Raw genomic sequence first — 25062 nt, 5'->3', positions numbered from 1 at the left:
TGTGGGAATACAGTTGCCATTCTCCAGTTGGGGGTGGGTGTGAGGAATTGCCTGGTTTTGCAGGCTCCTGCCTGTCGCCGTCCAGCTAGCCAGCGGGAGGAAATCCCCCTCCCCAATAGCAGCATTACACAATGTGCTTACATCACCCAGAAGTGACATAGGTTTGTCGGTGACATTTGGGAGGACAGCCTGGTTTGGGGGCAAAATTCTATGGTTTGAAGGTGATTTTTACCGTAGAGTTTTGCCCAAAAAACCAAACTGTTGCCCCTAATGTGCCTATGTCACTTCTGGGTGATGTAGGCACGGCGTGTGACATCACTTCTGGTGTCATTGGCACATCAGGGGCAATGCTCCCAGGTCCCGGAACATCCCCCACCAACCCCTGCTGGCGTCTCCAACAGACCTGGCAACCCTATTTGGGAGGGGGAGACTTCTAGCCCAGCAGACAGTTGGGAGATCTATTAGTAATAGGAAGTGATTCCTCCTGAGGTGAGAGAGAGGTGCTGCCACTTGGCATGACTGGAAAAGGGGGGCGAAGAGGGCTTGCAGAGGGAGGAGGAGATGGCAGTGGACTGGAGCTACTCAGCCCTGGGAAACATGCTGTTGCTGTGACTCCTTCATGTGCTGCCTCTGCTTCCGCATCCTCTTGCAGGACCTGAAGTGAGGTGGAGCAGACTGGGTGCTACTCCTTCACCACAGCTACCTGCTCACACCCTTTGTGTGTTCCATGGCTGCTTCCCCTCACTGGCTCCAGCGCTAGCATTGGCAGCAGGCAGCAGCCCAGTCTGACTCTGTCCCTCCCTGTCCTGTTCTTCCCACTACGGTTCCCAAATCCCCCCAGGGGGCGGATTTCCCCCCGCTTTCAAGGCCCGACTTCCGCCCCGCGCGGAATCGGACCCGGGGGGAAAAAAACCCCGCGCGCATCACCCGGAAGTGACGTCGCATGCTGGGGGCGGGGCCATGCCATTTGAGGGGAAAACAAAGAGTTTTCCGGGTGACGCGCGCGCACACAAATTAGACGCCGGCCAGGAGCCCCCCGCTCCTGGCCAAAATGCATTTGGCAACCCTACTTCCCACTGAGGTACTGAGTGATGGTGGTGGAGGAGAGGCAGCTGGTGCTTGGGCAGGTTGAGGAGCAGAAAGGAAGAGAAGGGTGGTGGGTGGGTGGCAGCTTCCATTTGATCTCCAGGAGAAAAGCACACTGTTAAGAGAAGGCTTTATAAGAACACTAGGAATAAGGCCCATTGTGGAAATAAATACAGCAAGCTCTAGAAAGAGGCTCTGAGAGAGTGCCCCGGCCTTGGGCACTCAGCGTCAATTTGCTATGCAACCTCAGCAGGGTATAATTATACTGAGTCCGCCATTTTCTCCAGGGGAACTGATCTCTGCCATCTGAAGAGCAATTGTAATTTTGCGTGATCGCCATCCCTCCCCTGGAGACTGGCAACAATGGTTCCCCATGAGGGAATGGCTGGTTTGGAGGGTGACGTCTATGGCATTGTACCTGTCTGAGGTCTCACCCCTCCTCAAACCTCACCCTCTCCAGGCTCCACCCCTCAAATCTCCAGGAATTTCCCAACCTGGAGTTGGCAACCCTATCTCCCTCCCAGCAAACTGTCAACCTACCATTATCTGCCCCCTGGCTTCAGCTCTCCATCTCCTCCCCCTTCCTCCTAGAGACTGGTTGCCTAGCAACAGGCACTGAGGAGAAAGGACAGTTGCCAGCTCTGATTAGGGAAATACATGGAGATTTGGAGGTGGATCCTGTGGAGGGCAGCATTGGGCTGGTGGTGAAAGGACTCAGCAGGAGATAATGCCGTAGGGTCTACCCTCCAAAGCAGCCATTTTCTCCAGGGAAACTGATCTCTGTCATCTGGAGATCAATTGTAACAGGGGGAGATCTCCAGATCCCACCTGGAGATTGGCAACTGTAGGGGAAAGTCAGCCGCACAGCAGGGGGTTGAAGAGAATGGTTTGATTGTCGCTGGCCCACCTCATTAGCCAACCAGCCATGGTGGAGCCAAAAAGGAGAGAGAGCCATTTTATGTTTATTCTGATAGGAAAGTGGCCAAGCTGGCAGTGGGAGGGGGTTATGTTGAAAGTCCTTTTTTTTTTTTTACTGACTATCAACCGCCACTGAGGAGACAGTTAGTCACAGTTAGTCCCACACAAGAGCCAAGAGAAGTGTCTTCCTCAGGAGAGAGTCTGGCTTTCCAGGAGCCGCAGCTCGTTTCCTTTAGGCCAGACCCACCCTGGTGCTGCTGCTGCTGCTGAAGGAAGGTGGGGGAGCCTTTGAAAGGCTGGGCAGCCTTCTCTGCGGTGCAGCCCACTGAGCTATCACCTTGACGAAGCGCCAGCCTTGTGGCCGAGGGAGAAGGGCCATGAGGGGCAGAGAAGGTGAGTGCTTCCCCTGCTTGCTGCCACTCGTTAGGTCTGCTTCCTTCTCCCCTGTGAAGGGGTTGTCACTCTCTCAGCGGAGCATCCATCCCCTTCACCAACTCCCTCCAGACTGAGGGCGAGACGCTGGCTGCCGGCTCTATGGGCAGGGCTGAGGCAATGCAGCGAGGCAATGCAGCCAGGGGATTGGCAGACCTTCAGACTGGCAGCTGAGGGAGCCAAAGGCTGTGGAAGCGCATGGAGTGTTCACAGCAAAATAGAATTATTATATAGAGAGATAAGAGAAGCCATGTTGGATCAGGCCAGTGGCTCATCCAGTCCAACACTCTGTGTCACACAGTGGCCAAAACCCAGGTGCCTTCAGGAGGTCCACCAGTGGGGCCAGAACTCCAGAAGCCTTCCTTTCAGTATCCTTTTGGTATCCCTGAAAATCTGATGTCCCCTAGGCGATTGCTTCATTTACCATGGCATGTAAATTCCCACCCCTGCCCTCCATTGCCTACGCTCAATCGAGCAGTGAGAGAAAAATTGGGGGAAAATGTTATGAATGCTGTGATTACCTGGAAGTGACATCACAGCATCCATGATACTTTTTCCTCGAAGGTGCCATCCCCCAAATCTCCAAGGACTCATGGGCACAAGCCTGGCAAACCTATTCAGCTGTCAGGCTCTGGTCAAGTCCTTTGCCAATCGGACTCCTAGACAAATAAACGGAATTCTTCATTCATTCCTGTGGTGCTGTGGACACTGCAGGACTGTTACATCAGCGCAAATATTGAGCTACGGGTTGGCCTTTATCGTTTGTCAGTTCCTACCACAGAAAAATAGAACCCTTCATGAATCTGAAAACACTGTCAAAAGCGGAGTGCTCAAATTCACACTGGAAAGCATGTTCCAAATTGCTAACTGGGGGCAGTAAGAGTTCGAGCGCCGGAAGAGGCCGAGACGTGAAATCAACTTCCCTGGAAGTCGACAGCAACTGTAACATGTTTATTGGAGGTAAGTAAAGTTTGACACAGACCTCACTGTCATAATTAAACCCTTGTAAAAGAGAACGCCTTCCAGTGAAACCAGGCCTTGGTGGGATGAGAGGAAATTAGGATCCAGAACAGGGCCATGGGGAGACATCTTCTTGCCAAAAATGTCCCTCTAGCCCATTAACTATTGTGTCATTTTTTATTTCCCCCCATGTTGTTTCCCATTTGTTTTTCAGGCGAGAAAGAGAAAATAGCTCCCTTCCAAAGCAAATGCCTAGAAGTCATGCACAGGCTTCGAGCCGAGGAATCTCGGTCTGTGTGGAGAAAAAGTAAACAGATGAAAACACTATCAGGTGGCCACTGCATACAAGCAAGCTGACAATGATAACATGACCTGTGACACCGGGATGTATCTACGCTACTTCAGTCTGAGGTGACCCTTGGCAGGCTAAGGATAGGGCTGGGAGACCTCCAGACTTGGGGGGAGGTAGGGAAGGGGGTCTTTACTGCCAAAAGCAACAGACTGGGTTAAGAAGGAACGGTTGCCCATCCTTTTCACTCTCAGCAGGGAGGCTGTCAGGTTGAGGTAGCACAGACATGGAAAACAGATCCCCTTTCCTTCCTTCCTTCCCTGAGGTAAAAGTGGCTGAGGTGTTTGGGGGCATGGTAGCAACATTTGTTCCAGCTAAGTTTGGAATAAGGTTTAGCTCAGATTGGGGAGTGAAAGGGACTCAGGTAAATGCAAAAGGCATGAGAAATAAAACTTGAGCATAAGAACATAAGAAGAGCCCTGCTGGATCAGACCAGTGGTCCATCTAGTTCAGCGTCCTGTCTCACACAGTGGCCAGAACAACACAAGTGGACCCAGTAATTTGTAAAGTCAATGACACAGGAAAGAATTACTGTACAAGTTCAAACTGTTAAAGACACATTAACAAGTCATATAAATTTCTACTTGATTTTACTAGTAAAATCAAGTAGAAATTTATATGACTTGTTAATGTGTCTTTAACAGTTTGAACTTGTACAGTAATTCTTCACACAGTGGCCAGCCAGTTCCTCTGGAGGTTCAACAACAGTGCACAGAGGCCGAGGCCTTCCTAAGAACATAAGAAGAGCCAGGGGTCATTTTGTAAAAAAAGAGGTACAGGAGTTCATTAGCATAACTCATTAGCATAACTTATTTGCATATGCCACACCCCCTGACATCATCGGAAGTGTGTCAGAAGGCAACACCCACCACTCAGGCTCCACTGGACTGTTTTGGATTGCTAGCTATTGGGGGGGGGGAAGGAATGTGCAGATCTGTCCTCACAGAGGAGGGAGAGCTTGTACCTGAATAAAACTTGGTCTTAAAGGTGCCACTGGACTGTTTTGGACCAGGGGGCCGGGGGGAGCTCCACAACTTACCTAGCTGCCTCTTGCTCTGACTGAGGGCTGCTGGGATCAGGGGGTGGGGCTTCTTGCATGTGCCTGCCCCCTGGGCTCTTTACTGCCGGAGCTCCGCTCCTGTGCACTCCTGCAGGAAATGACCCCTGAGAAGAGCCCTGCTGGATCAGACCAGTGATCCATCCAGTCCAGCATCCTGTCTCACACAGTGGCCAGCCGGTTCCTCTGGAGAGCCAACAACAGGGCACAGAGGCCGAGGCCTTCCTAAGAACATAAGAGAAGCCAATGTTGGATCAGGCCAATGGCCCATCTAGTCCAACACTCTGTCAGACAGTGGCCAGAAATACCAGGTGCCATCAGGAGATCCACCAGTGGGGGCCAGGACACTAGAAGCCCTCCCACTGTTGCCCCCCCACACACACACCAAGAATACAGAGCATCACTTGCCCCAGCCCGAGAGTTCCTATCTATAGTAATGGTAAAGGTTTCCCTTGCTCAAAAGCCAGTCGAATCCGACTCTAGGGGGCAGTGCTCATCTCTGTTTCCAAGCCGAAGAGCCAGCGCTGTCCAAAGACATTTCCGTGGTCATGTGGCTAGCATGACTAGACGGTGGGAAGGTAACAGCGTTCTGTGCACCTTGGTGTTTAGTCATGCCGGCCACATGACCACGGAAACGTCTTCGGACGGCGCTGGCTCTTCGGCTTTGAAATGGAGATTAGCACTGCAACCCTAGAGTCGGACTCGACTGGCTTTCGAGCAAGGGGAACCTTTACCTTTACTTTAAGGTCACTACACAGGAAGGGAGGTGACATGGTATAGCCTGATCTTGTCAGATCTCAGAAGCTACGCAGGGTTGCTACTTGACTGGGAGACCACCAAGGACAACTCTGTAGAGGAAAGCAGTGGCAAGCAACCTCTGCTTCTCACTTGCCTTGAAAGCTCCTTGCTAGGTTGTCATACGTTGTTTGCGACTTGATGGCTCTTAGGTATGTGATGTCACCATCACCAAACCTGGAAATGGGGCCCTAATGAGAGACATTAGCTGGGATGAGTTGTGCACTCTATCAGCTGTTCCCAGAATGTTCTGGGGGGGAAATAACATAGTGAGGAGAGCTGGTAAAGATTAGGGTTGCTAACTCTGGGTTATGAAACTCCTGAAGATTTGGGTGTGGAGCCCGAAGAGGGTGGGGTTCGGAGAGGGGAGTAACCTCACTGGGATATTATGGCAGAGAGCTCAGCCTCCAAAGCTGATCCCTGGCCCTGACCTGGACGACCCAGGCTAGCCTGATGTCGTCAGATCTCAAAAGCTTAGCAGTGTCAGCCCTGGTTAGGACTTCCAGTACTTGGTCCATTCTGCATCTGGCACTCGATCTGGTTCCCCCTTGCATTGGAATATCTGTTTTCATTGCATTGCCTTGGATCCTGGTTTCTGCATTGACTCATGTCAGCTTGCCATCTATTTTGTTTTCAACGCTTGCTCCAGCATTGGTATGCAGATTTTCCTGTGTCAGTACTTGCCTCAGCGGTCATTAGCCACCTGGGCCAAGTAATTCATGGCGAGGAGGTGATAAATGCAGAGGGGGAAATAGGGGTGGGGGAACTGACGGAGATCAATGACGCTGTGTCAAGTTGTCTGCTTATTGTTCCCTTTGAATCGGAAGTGGAGGAAGGAAAAGGTGCCACTCAAAACCACATGCAGATACCCCAGGGCAATGCTGTACTGACTGCAAGGTCACCCCTGAACGGCCATAAATCTATGCGGAAGGTACCATAAAACCCCATAGTCAAAGAAAGTGAAAGCAGCATGCAGTGTAGATGGAGATTAACCTCCCGATGTGGCTGTGGAACAACTACGAGGAAACAAATGGGTGCAGAATCAATCCTTTTTAGTACCAAGGAAGTCTAGAGTAGCTACTCAGAGGCAGTGCACTGGCAAACCACCGCTGGCCGTTTCTTGCCTTGAAACCCCTATGGCATCGCCATACATCGGCTGCGACTTGTCGGCATCTTCCGCCACCACCAACTGATCTCTGTCATCTGGAGATCAGCTTAAATTCCTAGAGATCACCTGAACATTAGCGAGCAACCCTAAACTGAGGACATTTATTTATTTATTTTATTTCATTTATATCCCACCCACCCCGCACACGGGCTCAGGGCGACAGAGGCAGTGCACTGGCAAACCACCGCTGGCCGTTTCTTGCCTTGAAACCCCTATGGCATCGCCATACATCGGCTGCGACTTGTCGGCATCTTCCGCCACCACCAACTGATCTCTGTCATCTGGAGATCAGCTTAAATTCCTAGAGATCACCTGAACATTAGCGAGCAACCCTAAACTGAGGACATTTATTTATTTATTTTATTTCATTTATATCCCACCCACCCCGCACACGGGCTCAGGGCGACTTACAAAACACAGAGGTGTAACACAACACCACAATTTAAAACATTTAAGGCACACAGTGCAATAAAAATACAGTTAAAACCGTTTAAACACCGTGGACAACTCCCAGGATCCATCGCGACTAGTATGCTCACTCCCTATTGTACATCACATTGGGGTCGATGCGAGGGGTGCCGTGGCCACGATGTTCAGGTGGCCAGTCAGCCCAACCCGGCGGTACTGCTCTGCGATCACCCTAGTGGTAGTAGCGGTGGCGGCTCCTATTCGAAAGCCTGGCGGAAGAGCTCCATCTTACAGGCCCTGCGGAACTGTAACAGGTCCCACAGGGCCCTGATCTCCTCCGGGGGCTCATTCCACCAGATAGGAGTCGCCACCGAAAAGGATCTGGCCCTTTTGGCAACAAGCCTGGCCTCCTTAGGGCCCGGGGTCACTAGGCGGTGTTGTGACCCTGACCAAAGTGCTCTTTGGGGCCTGTATGAGGAAAGGCGGTCCCTCAGGTATGCCGGACCCTGGCCATGTAGGGCTTTAAAGGTAAGCACCAGCACTTTGAAGCAAATCCGGAACGCTATAGGCAGCCAGTGCAGCGCATACTTCAAGATGCCAATCACTTAGAGAAAACAGTTTGTGACAAATACAAAATACTTGCTTGGAAATGCTTCCGTTGAAATTGGTCCTTTCCGCACTTGGATCTCATCCCTGGTTTTATCAGAGTTCAACTCGGGACACAATACCTTGCATTTATCCCTGGTTATAACAGCATGCGTTTATCCCGGGACAAATGTGGGGTGAAACTGGGGTGACCTCAATCTAATGTGGAAACCAAAAATACTCCGAGATAATTACAGGGGTGAACTCGTGTGTAAGTGTAGAATGTAAAAATACCCGAGATAATTACAGGGGTGAACTCTTGTGTAGTGTAGAATGTAAAAATACCCCGAGGTAATTACAGGGGTGAACTTGCGTGTAGTGTAGAATGTAAGTTTGGGGACAGGGCTGAACCAGGATTTAAGGTCTACTGTGGAAAGGACCATCATCTCAGCTGGGCAATCTGTGCATAGTTACCATGAGGAGGGAGCCGTGGTGGCTCAGAGGTTAAGACGCTGAGTTGCAGACCGGAAGGTCTGTAGTTCGGCAGTTTGAGACCCGAGTGCCGCGTGACGGAGTGAGCTCCCGTCTCTGGCTCCAGCTCCTGCCAACCTAGCAGTTTGAAAGCAAGAAGTTGCAAGTTGATAAATAGGAACCGCTTTGGTGGGAAGGTAACAGTGTTCCGTGCGCCTCGGCATTTAGTCATGCCGGCCACATGACCACGGAGAAGCCTTCAGACAGCGCTGGCTCTTCGGCTCGGAAATGGAGATGAGCATCGCCGCCTAGAGTCGGATGGACTGGCTTTCGAGCAAGGGAAACCCTTTTTACCATGAGGAGGCATGCGGGAACGAACGTTTTAGTGCATTAGCTTTCAGTCCAAAACGGACTTCACATTTCAGGGGCTGGGTGGGACACGGTTTCCATGAAAGCACAATGGGCTGAACAGGTAGGAACTTACTACTTTCCCACTGAAGTCCGGCACTTAATTCAGCAAAAATAACAGTTGACTTTTTTACACGGCAGCATATAATTCAAAGACAAAACAGGACCCCGACACAATGAGATCTCAGGCCGAATGGCCGCTCCCACTGAAGTTAATTATAAAGTTCTTCTTGGCTTCAGTCAGGTGTGGAAGAAGAGGCCAGGAGAGGTCATGTTTCTGCAACTCCTCATTTATATAACACTCCAGTATGCACGGCCGCTGTGCTGCATCTCTGTTCTGCAGATTAAGGGCACCTAAAATAAATCTGTCAGTGTTTTTTCTTTTTCTTTTTCTGCTTAAAAATTACAGTTCTTCCCCTGAGCGCTGAACAGTTATCGACACTCCTACGCAGCTGAGCCCAGACAAGGGCATGTTAGGACAAGCGCTGGCGCTGATCAAAAGGGCCAGCGCAGATTGCTTTTCTGAAAGATGAAGAGCAGGGAGGTAAGAAGGACCTAAGGTTGCCAACGCAGGGTTGGGAAATTCCTGGAGGTTTGGGTGTAAAGCCTGTGAAGGTACCTCAGCGGGGTACAGTGCCAAAGAATCCACCCTCCAAAGCAGGGGTGTCAAACATGCAGCCCGGGGGCCAAATCAGGCCCCCAGAGGGCTTCTATCAGGGCCGCAGTGGAACTGTCTGCCTTCTGCTTCTTCTTCCAGTTCTGCTGCTGCTGCGTCATCATAGGTTTGCAGCTTACAGATACACACCTAAACAGCATACTCAAGATTGCAACAGCACAGACATTTTGATGCAGTAATTCAGAGCAAGAGATGTCAGTTATCAGACACTGTTAAATAAACAAAATATTGCAAGAGTGCTAATGTTTTAAACATGATTTTATTTTAAGTTAAAAAAACCCTTTGTGTTTGTGTCCTTTATACAGTTTATATCTCCGCTACCTGGCTTTACATTTTATGACACACATGGCCCACTCCAACAAGGTCTCATTTATGTCAGATCCGGCCCTCATAATAAATGAGTTCGAAACCCCTGCTCCAAAGCATCCATTTTCTCCAGGGAAACTGATCTCTGTAGTCTGGAGATGAGCTGTAATTCTAGGACAGTTCTAGATACCACCTGGTGGGGGGATTTTTTGGTATATAATTTTTTTCTAACAAACAAACAAAAAAAAACAGAGAGAAAAACAGAGAGAAATACTACATTACTACATTTTCACATGAGCAATTGTATTTGATGAACAAAAACATAAATAAATAATATAGACCATCATTCATAATCATCTATATTGTCTGTTCTCTTATAACTGCATTTTCCTATCTAAGTTATCGAACAGATCTTACTTTATTACATACAAATTACTTACATACTTTTATTTTAGTCTGTGCTCGATGATCTTTTCATTCCTGCATTTCTTTTTTTATTTATCTTTTATTTATATAACGTAACAACAATTTACAGTAGCACATACTACTAGGAAACCACAACAATAACAACATAATTACAAACACAAAAAATACAAGAGCAATAAAACCAGCTATTCAATACATAGCTATAACCTTCAAATTATCAGGAAGTGCCTTTTGGAACTTACTATGTCTTTCCATATATTCAAGGAAAGGGAACCAAAGTCCCAAATAATCTGAATGAAAGTCCGGATTCTCTGCCAAGGAAATAACATCTAATATTTTGTCCATGGCCGGCTATTCCCATAACTTATTGAACCACATATTCAATGAGGGTTGTATACTATTTTTCCCCAGTGCCTGGCCACTAAAGTCCTATGATAAGTAGGATCTGAGAAGAGTGTGGTGGTTCTTGAAGTTATATACACTCTTTTTCATTTTTAACAACAGGTTCGATATTCCCTTGTTGTGTGTTTGAAACTGCCAGCAAAGGTAGCCAAGGACTCGGATGAGCAAGGGGCTGAGCCAGTGATGGTTTCCAGATGTGTATCCCTAACCTTAAACAAACATAGTCAGTGTCTCACACTTTCCCATGGCTCTGGATCTGCCCCTTGCTAAACCGCTCCAATTGCTAAAATAAAATTATGAGTAGCAGGCTCAAATGGATATGGGTAAACTCAGACCGATCCTGCAAAAGCAGTTGTTCCACCCTTGGTCTGCCGTTTCCCCCGGTTGTACTGCTCAATTTCCCACTATTTGCTGTGCGGCTGCATTTGGACCCACATCTTTCCCCAATTTCACCCATGTCTTCTTGATCCTAAAAAATAGAACCGGGGAAAATGGCAGACCGAGGGCAGAACAATTGCTTTTGCAGAATCGGTCAGTATTTGTTTTCATTCTCAATGTTTTTTTGGGAAAATGGGGCAAGGCCCAAACTATATTTTACATGCAGCGGCATGGAATCTTTCACCTGCTTTTTAAAAATATCACAAGCAGTTGCAAGAGGTTAGAATCTTGAAGGGCATAGTATGGCACTGGGGCCCCCTTCTTCAGGTGAGGTATAAACTATTGGATCACCTTGCTTACCCTTTGTTAAGCAGAAGTAACTGGGAAGCCAAGGCCTGTGTTGAAAACAAAAGTCTTCCTTGCCTTTCAGACACAAATTCTCTTCAACTGCAGCTCCTCCGCAGGCAACCAGCTGGGTGACCTTGGGTCAGTCACAGTTCTCTCAGAGCTGTTCTCTCAAGAGCTCTCTCTCAGTTCCAACTGCCTCACAGGGTGTCTGTTGTGGGGAGGGGAAGGGAAAGGAGACTGTAAGCTGCTCTGAGAATCCAAGTGAAGGGCAGGGTATAAATCCATCCAACTCTTCTTCTTCTTCAAATGTTGCCAGTGTGGTGTAATGGCTAAGAGCAGCAGACTCTAATCTGGAGAACTGAGTTTGATTCCCACTCCTCCTCCACATGAAGCCTGCTGAGTGACCCTGGACCAGTTTTCTCTGAACTCTCTCAGCTTCATCTACCTCACAAGGTGCCTGTTGTGGGGAGAGAAAGGGAAAGCATTGTGAGCCACTTAGTGACTGTTTATGATTGGTAAAAGTGGGATATTAAAATTCCTCCTCCTCTTCTTCTTCTTCATCTTCTTTGTCTTCTTCTTCTTCTATGACAGAATTATGACCCCCCCCCCAAGAAGGCAGAACCCCTCATAGTTCCGAGAACTACAGTATGTCAAATGTTTCATTTTTGTTTCCTACCATTGCCCAGACCCAGGTCTGAAGACATTCGGATACAGTTTTTAATAGTGCGACTTATACTGTGATGGTTCTAAAATTGACAGGACCACATGCATTAGTACCTGGGAGAATTCCAACAAGATTTATAAAATTAGAAGCATTGTAGAAACTGGATAATCACCCTAACAATTCTGTGGGAATAGGAACTTAGGCCAACATTCCAGCTACTACATTATGCTGTTTCAAATTATTTAAGGTGTATGTCGATTACACTGTGGGTTTGGCAAGTGGAGAAAGCTCACCTAAGTACAATTGCCACACTTGAGCTTCCTGAATACGGTTGCCAAAGCCAGGTTGCAAAATCCGTGGAGATTTGGGGGTGGAGTTTGGAGAAGATGGAGTAAGGAGAAGGAAGAGGAGGAGGAGGAGAGTTGGTTTTTATACCCCGCCCTTCACTACCCGAAGGACTCTCAGAGTGGCTTACAATCACCTTCCCTTCCTCTCCTCACAACAGACACCCTGCGAGGTAGGCAGGGCTGAGAGCTCTGAGGGAACTGCTCTCGAGAGAACAGCTCTGAGAGAACTTGTGACTGACCCAAGGCCACCCAGCTGGCTGCATGTGAAGGAGTGGGGAATCAAACCCGGTTCTCCAGATTAGAGTCCGCCGCTCTTAACCACTACACCAAACTGGCTTTGGAGAGGAGAGGAACCTCATTGCGATAGAATACCATAGAATCCACCATCCAAAGCAGCTGTTTTCCTCCAGGGAACTGATCTGTGTTATCTGGACATCAGCTGTAATCCCGGGAGATTCCCAGACCACACTTGGAGGTGGGCAACCCTGTCCCTGAATTGGGCGCTCATTGCTTCCCTCTGTGCCTTTCTCTTTAAGGCAGGCTTATGGGGGACAGATATTCTGACAGGGGCAATTTGCAGCCCCATTGCCTTTAAGGCAGTGTCTTCACCATTCCCCACAACCACCACCAATTCCTCTCAGGGGCAAGTGTCCCCTAAACCAGAACAGCTCTCTAATCCCCAGATAATCGTGGCCAGCTGAGAGAACATGGCACCTCCAGTACTCTCAGCCACATTCATGTCTTGGCTCCACCTGCGGCCACTCCACACTTTGGCCTGCACTCTGCAGGAGGGATTACTCTGGGCCAGGCAGTGGGTCCTTGATAGCTCTGGCCTTCAGGCAAACACCCCTTTTTGCCCACTGGATAATGCAGCCCTATGACCCTGTGGGAGATAGTGAAAAGACTGCTTAACCATTCCCCCTCAAACCACCTTTGTGCTTAACATAGCGACTTCTTCATCTCTTCTCCCATGCGAGGGCAATTTTGAACAGGGTAATAACAGTTGGCATACAGTTACACTTGACTGCATGTAATGGTATTTGGGTCTTGGGGCTGGCGTATCTTAAAGACTGCTTCCTCCCATATAAGCTTACCAGATCACTCAGGTCATCTTTGGAGGCCCTGCTTTGGGTGCCTCTGCCATCTGGACACACCTAATAAAAAATTGTCATCCAACACACAGAGTTTCTGGCAATTCCTAGAGCTACCCTTTGTTATTTCTGGGTAACTCTAGGAATTACCAGGAACTCTATGATGAGAACTTCCTGTAAGTAGACGGGGCCTTATTTTTCTTTTTAATTTCACTCCCAGGACACTGCCTCCTCTCTCTCACACCCTGCCTGGCAACCCTACTGCTGAGTAGTGGATTTGGTTCTTTTCAAAGCTTGCTGTCTGTGGTGGAGAACAAGCGGATGGTGGGGTTGCCACTTTATCAAGCTGCAGGGGAAAGAAAGAATGCATACATGGAGATAGGCTGCGGTTGCTGCAGGCTTACTTGATTAAAAATACCAAACATTTTGGTGTAGTGGTTAGGAGCATGGACTCTAATCTGGGAGAACCGGGTTTGATCCCCCACTCCTCCACATGCAGCTGCTGGTGTGATCTTAGGTCAGTCACGAGTTCTCTCAGAGCAGTTCTCTCAGGAGCAGTCCTCGAAAAAGTTCTCTCAGCCCCACCTACCTCACAGGGTGCCTGTTGTGGGGAGTGGAAGGGAAAGGAGATTGCAGACCACTCTGAAACTCCTTCAGGTGGTGAAGGGTAGGATATAAATCCAATCTCTTCTCTTCTTCTCAAATAATTCCTGGACAGAAAGGGAAAATATTGCACTGCCCAGTTCAAAACTGACCTGGCAACCCAAACTGGTGGCAACTTGAGAAAGGGCCTTCTTGGTTGTGGTCCCAGACCTTCCCTTCCCCAGAAGATTCATCCGTCTCCCTATATCGTCTTACGCCAGTGGGTTTTATTTCATTGGGCGTAGCCTCAATAACTGTTATTGATGCTCCTCCCTGGTTTTGGTGTTTTGTGTTTATGCATGTTATTGAATTATTTTATATACTATTTTAAATGCTGTGTTCACATTCAGATGTTTTAATGTGTTTATGTTCCCTGTCTTGGGGACCCTGTTCGAGCAGAGAGGAGGCCTAAAAATATTTTCAGTGAAATAAATCAATTTGGCCTTACATCTACATCTTTTTTTCATTGTCCCTTATTTTCATGACAGGAGCTTTATCAGCAGAAAACACCAGCGACCAGAATTGCATAACCGTTATTGTCGGGTTGGAATGGCCCATTTCCCTGAGCCAAGCATTTTGGGGGTATTGTTCTGTGTTTTGTAGGATGCCACTGAATAGGCGACACCCTATTGAGCCATCCTTTCCTATAGCGGAAAGATGCCTGAACCACTGGTGCAGACTGCCCCTGAATGACCTCTTCATATGTGTAAATACCATTTTGGGGGATAACAGCATTGTTCTTGGCTCTTTCCTGAGGTGACGAATGACAGAAGAGGAACCGAATGTGAACGAACAGTGTGAAGCGTTACAATTTCAACCAGATTCTCTTGCTCCCCACCCCATCCCCCACCCCGGTGGTCTGTGAGGGCGAATGTCCATCACTTGACAGTTTTTGTGGTTTCCTCATCAACAAGAACGAAAGACTCATTTGTCAGTTCCTTCGCCTGATGGAAAACGGGGGCCAAAGGAAGGAAAAGGCCTGTTCTGTCAGTATGTTTTCCCAGTGCGCATGAACTGTCAAAGCAGCTCTGAGGAAGCCAGTCAGAAAGCGCGCAGATCAAATGAAATCAACCCAGAACAGTCCGTGGCGCTTTCAGCAGAAACCAACTGCCAGGCTCCCGCCGTATCACCGAAGCGCACTGGAAGCCTTCTCCGCTTGAGCGGTTTAAGATGCATGCCGTGTCCCCCCCCCTGCAGATGGAATGCAAATATGTCATTTAAATTCCCAAACAGGGTAATGAGAACTGATAAACATATAAGTGTGTCTGTGGTGGCCCCTATAGATTGACTAAAACGAAAAAAGCAAACAAACAAACCCTCAAACACATTTCCAACCTAATAAGACTAAATGAATCTCTTCAGAAAAAGCACAGATATGTATTGCCCTGGAAGAGTGGCATTATTTTCACATTTAAGAACATAATTTTGCACCGCCATTAGGATTCACTGGATTTTTATTATTATTATTTCTTTTAGTTCCAGCTTGAGCTGGAATTTAACCATTTCCTGGCTATAAGGGTAGGATAATACACTGGTCAAAAGTGTGATTTGGGAAGTCATGCATTCCAGTGTGAAGCAGGGTTGCCAAGTTCTACCTTCGTAATAGCGGGGGGAGTCCCGGATGTCCCCGGGAGTCTCCTGGCGTGCATGCTTTGTGCGCACACCGCAATCACATCACCCGGAAGTGACGCAATCATGTCAGGTACGTTGGGGCGGGGCCACAGTCATTCGAGGGAAAACCATAGAGTTTTCCCTCAGATGATAGAGCGCCCCCCCCGCAACGTGCCCGATGCGATTGCTTCACCTCCGGGTGACGTGTTTACGCTGGTCATGTCACGTACTTTGGGGATGGGGTCCCGCCGGTGGCCCAATCCCCGCCAGCGGGGAACAGGCCTCTCAGGCGGGGGTTTCCCCACCCCCTGGGGGGACTTGGCAACCCTAGTGTGAAGAAGTGAGCAGTGACTCACAAAAGCTCATCCCCTGTCACAGATTTTGTTAGTCTTCAAGGTCCTACTGGATTCTTGCTTTTTTCCTCTGCCTTACAAGCAGTGTACCCTCTAAGCTGAGTTAGTGTGAGCTAGCTCACAGTATCTTAGCCTCCAGCTCACATTTTTTAGCCTCCGGCTCACACATTTTTGTATTCGCTCAGGAAAGATGGCTCCAGAGCAAACTAAATCATGCAGTAGCCAAATCACCTGCTCACAACTTCAATGTCTGTAGCTCACAAAGTAGAATTTTTGCTCAGAGGGCTCCACAGCTTAGCGGGAACATTGCTTACAAGCCCTGCAGAATGGCATAAGGTCTCACAGGGCCCTGATGTGGTTTGGCAGAGAGTTCCACCCAGTTGGGACCAGTACTGAGAAGGCCCTGGCCCTGGTTGAGGACAGGCGGATGTCTTTAATCCTTTAATGGCATGGTAATGCTTACAGTGATTCACAATTCCATGTACTGGAAAATATCATACTCCTCTTTACTTTCCTCTACAACCTGTCTTGCCTCTATCAGGGCCAGGGTCTTTTCTGCCCTGGCCCCTGCCTGGTGGAACACGGTCCCCATTGAGACCAGGGCCCTGCGGGATCTTCTTCAATGCCACAGGGCCTATAAGACAGAGCTGTTCCACCAGGCCTTTGGTTGAGGCAGCGGGCGTCCAAGTATGAGTCCCCTGAAGTTATTGTCACCCATTTATCTACAGCTGGCTATTGCCCATTGTTACCAAAAGGCCAAGGAATCCCTCACAGCCAGCCAATTCTATTCCCGGGCTGCGACTACCATTTTAATGTATGTTACAGTGTATTAAAATTTTAACTCCATTTATTGTATTGTTAAAATGTTGTTACCCACCCTGAGCCCACTTGTGGGAAGGGCGGGCTATATATACACAAAAAAATAAATAAAATAAAAATAAATACAACTTGAAGAAAAAAACTCTGTGCATGTTGAATTAGCCGTCATGGGGAATGGATAGGTTTTTATCTACCACCCCCCACAGTCCACTTTATAAAGACGGTTGCCAGGTCTCAGTTGGGAAATACCTGGAGACTTTGGGGGTGGCTCCAAGAGAGGGCGGGGTTTGGGGAGGGGAGGGGCCTCAGCACAGTACAGTGCCATAGAGTTCCCCTTTCAAAGCAGCCATTTTCTCCAGGGGAGCTGATCTCTGTCAACTGGAGATCACTTGTAAAAGCAGGAGATCCCCAGGCCCCACCTGGAGGCTGGCAACCCTATTTATAAACTTAACCGAAACTGCTGGATATCCATTGGGCGTCTTTCCCCATTCGTCACCTTCTATCTGCCCTTCCTTTTTTGGACCAGTCTGTCAGAAGCTCTAAAATTACTTGTTCTGTGAAATTATATCTTCAAAGCTGTGCCGATATCCATTGTATGAAAATTCTTCCTTTTATCGTGTTCTCTTATTAAAATATGTATATACGGCATACATTTTCTTCACGCTGAATAGAAGAGCTGTTGACCTTGCCGACAGAAAAAGGCACGATTCCGATAGCAAACTTGTCTCAAAGAGACTGCAAGTGAGTAAAGTGTGTGCAGCTGGGTATGAAAAGTCAATAGCTGATGCACACACTCAGGGATTGCTATTCCTCTTCATAGGAGTAATCACAGTTGTAGGCCTAGACAGGCTCTTGGTTTCGGCCCATGTGGAGGGACAGAAGAATTTTCAGTCTAGACAGAAAAACAGACCATGCTGTGAGATGGAAGAGTTGTGAGAAGCTTCCAGAAACACAATCTGAAGGAAGACAAACTCCACAAATGACATTAGAATAGAAACGCCAATTAATTTCTCGTCTCATTTAAATTCATAGTGAACTCTGTCTCATTAGATTAGAGAAGAGGAAGAATAAAGGATTGGATTTATACCCCACCCTTCACCACCCAAAGAAGTCTCAGAGCGGCCTACAATCTCCTTTCCCTTCCCCTCCCCACAACAGACACCCTGTGAGGTAGGTGGGCCCGAGAGAGTTCTTTAGAGAAAGAACAACTCCAGAAAACAGCTCTGAAAGAACTTGTAACTGGCCCACGGTCACACCAACAGCATCATGCGGAGAAGTGGGGAATCAAACCCGTTAGTTAATATTTAGACCTAGTTAAATGCCTACTTTTATCCACAAATTTACCACAGGCAGGTAAATATTTTGAGGCTGCTTTCTATTGCACTGGCATTTCGCATACCTTGCTAGGTTCTCCAATATTATTCTACAGTATACATTCCCACCGTATAGTAGTCAATAATGCACTTGGCTCTTTGAAGGGGCACTACCCTTCTGTTCCACATTGAGATTAGATAAATGCCATGAACATTATGAACTTGAATACCAGCTTTCTTCCCACCATCAGCTCTGGCTTGCTACGGGTTGCCATTCCAAATCTGGATTGGGAAACACCTGGGGATTTGGGTGGTGGAGCCTGTGGAAGGCAGGGTTTGGGGAGGGGAGGGACCTCAGCAGGGCAGAATGTCCACCCTTCAAAGGTGCCCTTTTCTCCAGGGGAAGTGATATCTGTAGCCTGGAGATCAGTTGTTGCCAGCGTCCCCAGCTGGAGTTTAGTGTAGTGGTTAAGTGTGCGGACTCTAATCTGGGAGGACCGGGTTTGATTCCCCACTCCTCCACTTACAGTTGCTGGATGACCTTGGGCAAGTCATAGTTCTGTCAGAGCTGTCCTTGAAAGGGCAGTTTCTCTCAGAGCTCCCTCATCAGCCCCACCTACTTCACAGGGTGTCTGTCGTGGGGAGGGGGAAGGGAAAGGAGTTTGTAAGCCGCTCTGAGACTCCAAGTGATGGGCGGGGTATAAATCCAATCTCTTCTTCTTCTTCTATTTTTATTTCATCAAATAGGACCATAAAATCATCCTTGGCCTTGTGAGAAGAAGACCTTTGTTTGTTCATTTCTTTTAGCCTGCTTTTCCTCCCACTGAGGGGACCCAAAGTAGTTTATAAAAATACCGTTTAAAGAAACAACCATAAAGTTCAATAAACCATCCTGAACTGGTCTGAGATCCTCTGAGCTGGTTCACACAAGGCCACAAACTGTGAACCAAGGGTCAAGAGGTCTTTGGTTTGAGCCTTTGGTGTGTGCCCGTATGTCAGCAAGCTGCCAATGTTTTGTTTTCTTTCTGTATATGTGTGTGCGCTTGCCTCTTTCACTGTAGAATTGTAGATGCGCATGTCTATGTAGCTCGCCGAAACAATTGTCTCGCTCAAGGCCACAGGTGGATACAAGAGCTTGTTAGTGTAGAGAAGCTCTCACTAAACACCGTGAGAAGAAGATAACGTGAGAGGCTTGGGACCGTTAGTTCTCAGGCCAAAGGCGCGCGCGGGAACTCCCACAATTGGCCCGTAGTAGTTTGAATGTTTAGTATATGCTTTGCCATTGCTTTTACCTCTCATTCTGAACAGTGATCCTGTTATGCACCTTCAGCTCTAATAAAGTTACCTTTTCTTCAAAAGCGTGCTTATTACGATGCGAGGAAGAGTCTGGCACCGTTGGCCTGTGCCTCTGACCACACCCAGGCTTACATATCTGCAACAGGGAAGGAAACAGAAACATTGCCTAGATGTTATGCAGCTAGCGAAGATGTTCTTAAGATTCCCCCCCCCCCCGCTGGAAGGACACCGGGTCACACCCAGGCTTAGAAACCTGCAACAGGAATAGATGTAGAAGTTCAACCTAGGTGCGTCTTCTCAGTCACTCCCACATGAAACACAGAGGTTGCCTTCCTGAATGGATTTTAGAAGGTGTCACACACTAAAGAACTTCCTGACAGAGCAGTTCCTCAGTGGGACAGGCTTTCTCGGGAGGTGGTGGGCTCTCCTTCTTTGGAGGTTTTCAAACAGAGGCGAGACAACCACCTGACAGCAATGTTGATTCTGTGAACTTAGGCAGATCATGAGAAGGAGGGCAGGGAGGGTTGCATCAGGGCTTAGTTCTTGTGGCCCTTTTTTACACTCCCAGTGAAATGCGGAAGCAATTTTTCTCCAGGCCAGTTTGGCCGGGGATCCTGGAGGTTTTTTGCCATCTTCTGGGCATGAAGCAGGGGTCACTGGGTGTGTGTGTGTGGGGGGAGGTATTTGTGAATTTCCTGCATTGTGCATGGGGTTAGACTAGATGACCCTGAAGGTACTTTCCAGTTCTATGATTCTAAGTTCTATTCTAGGAAGGGTTTTGTTTGTTTGTTTTCTATTTGTTTGTTTGTTTTGTTTTTACTGAGTTTCTGAGCTATGTGATACTGCCTTCTCATTCAGTGTTTAGCAAGCAGTCTATGGAACATAGAGCGATTTGACATTACCTTTTAAACCACATGGTTTTTGTTATTGGCCCGTCATGGAGGAAACCAGTACAGGCAAGGCTGTTTCACACAGCATTTCCCTTCCAGTAAGGAGCCGTCTCTGAAGTGCTGTGGCCATTTCAAACGGTACCACTTTCTTTTCCCGCCAGTTTTCTCCGTGCGCATGATCTCCCTGAGAGGTTTTTAAAAATTTTCTACTGGGAGCACTATGGCGCTGAATTGACATCCTGTTCCAGCATCATAGCAGTGGGGCCCTTGGACGACCAAGGGGTAAAAGGAGTATTGAAGGATGATAGGGAAATGGCTGAGAAGCTAAATGCATTTTTTGCCTCCGTCTTCACTGTGGAAGATGAGAAGTGCTTGCCCACTCCAGAACCACTGATTTCAGGAGGGGTGTTGGAAGACCTGAGTCAGATTGAGGTGATGAGAGAGGAGGTCCTAAAACTGATAGACAACTTAAAAACTGAAAAATCACCAGGCCCAGATGGCATACATCCGAGAGTTCTGAAAGAACTCAAATGTGAACTTGTAGATCTCCTGACAAAGATATGTAATCTTTCCTTAAAATCTGCCTCCATTCCTGAGGATTGGAAGGTAGCAAATGTCACTCCCATCTTTAAAAAGGGTTCCAGAGGAGATCCGGGAAATTACAGGCCAGTCAGTCTGACGTCGATACCGGGTAAATTGGTGGAAACCATTATTAAGGAAAGAATTAGTAGGCACATAGATGAACAAAACCTATTGAGGCAGACTCAGCACGGTTTCTGTAAGGGAAGATCTTGTCTCACTAACCTGTTAGTGTTCTTTGAGGGGGTGAACAAACATGTGGACAAGGGGGATCCAATAGATATTATTTACCTTGACTTCCAGAAAGCTTTTGATAAAGTTCCTCATCAAAGGCTCCTAAGTAAGCTCAAAAATCATGGGATAGAAGGACAAGTCCTTTTATGGATCAAAAACTGGCTAGTTCATAGAAAACAGAGAGTGAGTGTAGGTGGGCAATTTTCTCAGTGGAGGGTGGTAAGCAGTGGGGTACCGCAGGGATCAGTACTTGGTCCACTGCTTTTTAACTTGTTCATTAATGATTTGGAGATGGGAGTAAGCAGTGAAGTGGCTAAATTTGCGGATGATACAAAGTTGTTCAGGGTGGTGAAAACCAGTGAGGATTGTGAGGCACTCCAAGGGGATCTGTCAAGGATGGGCGAGTGGGCGTCAACATGGCAAATGGGGTTCAATGTGGCCAAGTGCAAGGTGATGCACATTGGAGCCAAAAATCCTAAATATAAATACACATTGATGGGGTCTGAACTGGCAGAGACTGAGCAAGAGAGAGATCTTGGAGTTGTAGTGGATAACTCACTGAAAATGTCGAGACAGTGTGTGACTGCAATAAAGAAGGCCAATGCTATGCTGGGGATTATTAGGAAGGGTATTGAAAACAGATCAGCCAATATAATAATGCCCCTATATAAATCAATGGTGAGACCTCATTTGGAATACTGTGTGCAGTTCTGGTCACCACACCTTAAAAAGGATATTATAGCTTTGGAAAAAGTGCAGAAAAGGGCAACTCGAATGATAAAAGGGTTGGAACACTTTCCCTATGAGGAAAGGTTAAAGCGCTTAGGGCTCTTTAGCTTGGAGAAAAGACGACTGAGGGGTGACATGATCGAGGTTTATAAGATTATGCATGGGAAAGAGCAGGTAGAGAAAGAGGTACTTTTCTCCCTTTCTCACAATACAAGAACTCGTGGGCACTCCATGAAACTGCAGAGCGGTCGGGTTAGAATGGATAAAAGGAAGTACTTCTTCACCCAAAGAGTGATTAACACTTGGAATTCACTGCCACAGGAAGTGGTGGGTGCTACAAGCATGGATGGCTTCAAAAGGGAATTAGATAAGCATATGGAGCAGAGGTCCATCAGTGGCTATTAGCCACAAGGTATAGCTAGGGGCTCTGGGGCAAGTGATGCTCTGTCTTCTTGGTGCTTGGGGGGGGGTCAACAGTGGGAGGGCTTCTAATGTCCTGGCCCCACTGCTGGACCTCCTGATGGCACTGGTATTTCTGGCCACTGTGTGACACAGAGTGTTGGACTGGATGGGCCTTTGGCCTGATCCAACATTGGCGTCTCTTATGTTCTTATGTTCCCAATAAAACATTCAAAAAAATAATAATAGAGGAGCGATTGTGTGCGGGGGTGGGGGGAAGGGTGCAAAAAACCCGTCACTGGAGGAAGCACTACGTAAGGGTAGTTTTCACAGCCAACTGTAGCAATTCAGATCCGGAAGAAGGATTGAAGACGTGAGGAAAGCAGTTTTCGTCAACAATGCATGCTTCCCAAATGGGAGACAACCGACATTGTATGAACAGGTAAATATATTCTGTTAACAGCCGATTACTAAAACGGGTCTGTTTGAAACGATAGAAAAAAACATTAGTAACCAGTTCCTGAAAAGGAATAGATAGGCTGTCTGAAATACTTCATAGTTGCATAGTTATTAATATTTATTGTTTTTGTATATTTTATGCTGCTAGTATATGTCAAAATCTACCTTGGGCCTCCTTTTTGGGAGGGTAATTCAGAATTAGGGTTGCCAGCTGAATGCTGGAAACTAGTAGGAAGTGAATGGTGGCAAGGTTGTGTAAATATGTTGTGTTCTGATGCTGTGATGTCACTTCCAGTGCAACCCCGGAAGTGACATCATGACGTCAGCATGACACACTAATGTTCTAGGGGGGAGTCCTAGAGTGTCGCGCCAATATGATGGTGCAATTTCTGAGGCTGTGCCTAAAGTGATGTCACAGCATTGGAACATTACGTGTTTCCTGCATGTTGCCCCTTCACCATTTGACCAAGCAGCGATGGGCAGCCCCTGGACTACCAGCCTTAGTCAGAATACAATTTGTAAGAATAAATAAACTACCCACTTATAAACTCCTATTTTCAAAGCCAGTACGTATTTCCATTCTCAATAGCTCTGAACTCCTAGGCGCCAAGCATCCAAGAAAGATTACAAGGGTTCCCTCGACAACCATGTGAAAATGTCGTATAGAGCTCACGAGCAGCTCAATGTGGTGGTGAAAACGTTCTCTAATGAAGAAAGATACAGTGTATATTCACATTTCGTTATTCCCCTCCCCCAATCAGCTTTTCTTCCCAATCAGCTTATGACCTTAAAATACTAATTACTGGGAATATAAAATTGCTCTGCCGTAATTTATAATTAGATGAAAGATTTAGGGGGGGGGGAGATTTTAAATTAAGATGAGTAGGAAAACCTAATCTCAAAGAAGTTAATATCTGTATCTTTGGCGACGTGTACTCTTTCATCTTGAACTTGAACTAATTCATCCTTTGCTGAGTAACAGAGACATGCGGAATTTACAGCCTGTGACATCCCCCAGAGAGAATCTAGATTGTCTTTCTCACAAGAGGCACCCATCTTTCAAGGCTGAACTCCGTTTTTCTCTCCCCTCCGATCCATCACACTGGGGCCATTATATAACTCAAGTCATCCCATCTGAGCTAGGCCCTTACTGGATATAAAGAGCTGACGGGAAAGATATTGTTCCTTTAAGGGAGCTGAAACTATCTTCTCAGTTGGCTCTGGACATATTCCATCCAACGAGCAGCTGCGGCGTGCCTGTCATGGGACAATTCCATTTGGACGTCAAGAAATCAGACTGGCACCAGATTGTTAAATGTTGGAAAGGGGGGATGCTGTGAACAGAATGCTGGAAATGGCCCTAAGAGTCTGTATTCCTTGGCTGGTTGTAGTTAGGTTTTCCGTTTCAGTTCCTGGGAAGCAAGAGTAGCTCTTCTTTAAGCAGGATGGATGAGAAAAACTGATTTTCAGTTAACTGGTGGTAATCAATTTTTCACAGTTCTACAGTTAAACTGTGAATATATGATGATTCTCAATTCTGAAATGGAATTTTGTTATTTTCCCATTATTATTGTAGTAATGGCTATGTGATTATTTCAAATTTACATAAAATAGAGAGAATTTGTTAATATATTCTTCCTTATAATTTCTATTTTTAGATTGGGAATTTTGAATACACATGATAGGGAAATAGAATTATTCCTAATGTTATAATATTATAATGATATAGATTTATTAATCCATTTTTAAATATTGTCTTCCGTATTTGTTTTTTTTTAAGTGTGTCACTCTTATTCCTTTTCCACCATACCTTTTTCCCCTGTACCATATTTTAAAAAACCTGATATAAAAATTATTTTTTTAAAAAAGAGAGAGAAACTGAAATGTGACCTGCTTTCAGATTTCAGAAGGGGTTAGGTGATAAACCTGGAATTGAAGGGGATTTTGTTAAAGTATCTTGTGCCTTGGCCCTAAATATCCTTGCCTGTATTAAAAACCAGTGGGACTCATTTCCAGGTTGTGCCTTTCAGAGGAAATGTGCGGTTGGCTTGGAGATTACCTCATGGAAGCCCACACATAGAAACGTTGCCATAATGATGACCTGGGTGTTTGGATCCTGATTTGACTGTTGAGGAGGATTGATTTAATGAAGCCTGAATTGGTTTTGTAGCTGAAGGCCTGGGTCATTACTGTGGCACTGTGGAACGACCCGCAATCCCCTTTTAAAGACCATTGTGGGGCAATCCAAAACCCCATTTTAAAGACCATTGTGGGCAGGGTCATTTCGTAGAAAAAGAGCTAGGGGGACTCATTAGCATAACTCATTAGCATATGCCACACCCCCTGACATCACCGGAAGTGTGTCCTCCCCACAGCCGGCGGCGACCTCCAGCGGGCACCAGCAGGGAGCTCTAGGCCCCGCCCTCCCGCACCTCACCCCCCCGGGCGTCCCCCCGCATCCCC

The sequence above is a fragment of the Gekko japonicus genome, unplaced genomic scaffold (genome assembly GCF_001447785.1).
Source record: "Gekko japonicus isolate JY-2015 unplaced genomic scaffold, Gekko_japonicus_V1.1 scaffold538, whole genome shotgun sequence".
In the NCBI taxonomy this organism is placed as follows: domain Eukaryota; kingdom Metazoa; phylum Chordata; class Lepidosauria; order Squamata; family Gekkonidae; genus Gekko; species Gekko japonicus.
Note: the sequence above shows the minus strand (reverse complement) of the source record.